This window comes from Rhea americana, unplaced genomic scaffold (genome assembly GCF_003343005.1).
Source record: "Rhea americana isolate MKP2758 unplaced genomic scaffold, rheAme1 scaffold_38, whole genome shotgun sequence".
Classification (NCBI taxonomy): Eukaryota; Metazoa; Chordata; class Aves; order Rheiformes; family Rheidae; genus Rhea; species Rhea americana.
In genome coordinates this window covers 2,757,519-2,758,716 of record NW_028186512.1, presented here as the reverse complement: position 1 = coordinate 2,758,716, position 1,198 = coordinate 2,757,519, and the positions used below count along the sequence as shown (strand labels likewise).

The window sequence follows — 1,198 nt, the reverse complement described above, 5'->3', positions numbered from 1 at the left end:
CCACTAATTTCAAGGGATATGAGAGAAGAAAGTAAGTAGTCAGTATGTGTGAAAGATTCATTAGCCTTCAAGCTCAGTTACATCTCAACAGAAAGTGCTTTAGCTAAAGTGCTTTCTAAGTGGTGTAAAAGAACTAAGCTTGCTTTTGGGTACAGTACGCTATAAAACGTGGACATGGAGCTCTCTTGTACTTTGTTAACACAGATGAATGAAATGACCTTATTGAAGGGAGGGCCATAAAACCTGTGAAAATGAAAATTGGGTCTCACCGCCTGCTTGATGGTTAATGAAGTGATTCTTCTAATGCTGTTTGTTTGTTTGTTTGTGGTTTAGGTTTCTATGACAGACTCAACCCAGTGCCCTTTTGGAGTAGGGCATGGTCTGCTTTACCCACAAAAACTTAGTTTCCCTCTAGTATCTACAGAGTATCATTGTTCCAAAGGCCTCCTTCTAAATGTAGCAAAAAAWTGAAAGCATACAAGTCTTAATAAAGATGTTTCAGTTTCTACAAGCTTACATTTGAAGCTTACTTAACAGAGAACTSGCATTTAAAAAAACATGAACACCAAATTGGCAAGCATGGCTTGAAATGCTGGTGACTTAAAAGGCTTATTTACATAGGCATCTTGCACTTCTCTAGCTATTTTACTCCAGCTAAAATCATGTAACTTTAGAACAACATAGGGGAGTTTTATATTAGAATAGCTATTTTCATTTGAGATGGGAATTAAGTTATTTTAAATTGATATTTTTAAATTGATAGAGCTGTATCTGTACAGACTGTTGTATAACTGTCTCCTTTAGAATGTGGCCATTCTTAAAGATTAAAAATAACAAGAGAAAATGTTGGATTAGGCCTTTTGTGAGGTGCCTTGCAAGGGTGGAATCCAGGAGTGAGGAGTGTCCTGGAGTGTCCCCTTGTAGCTGTTAATGGACACTCGGTAGCTGTTAATGGGTGCCRCAAAGATCCCTATCCTCCTTGGAGAACAAATGTTAATTTGCATCAGAGAAGTTCTTTGGTTTTGTGTGTATTTGAGGGAGGTTTTTTTGTTTAGTTTTGTTTTTTGTTTTTTGGTTTTTTTTTAACAGGATAGAGAAGCCAAATGTTTCATAAAATAAACAGAGTAATTTAAAGGAACGTAAAAGCATTTTTAGGAAAGTACCCAGATCTTACAGAATCTCTTCCCATTTCTTTTTT

The 1,198-nt window shown here is 36.2% G+C and overlaps 1 protein-coding gene across 6 annotated transcripts in view; it reads left to right on the top strand.

Annotated features, from left to right (window-relative positions):
- Positions 1-1,198, top strand: part of SMAD1 (SMAD family member 1) — a 48,921-nt gene that overhangs the window by 3,594 nt on the left and 44,129 nt on the right. The window lies entirely within an intron of this gene.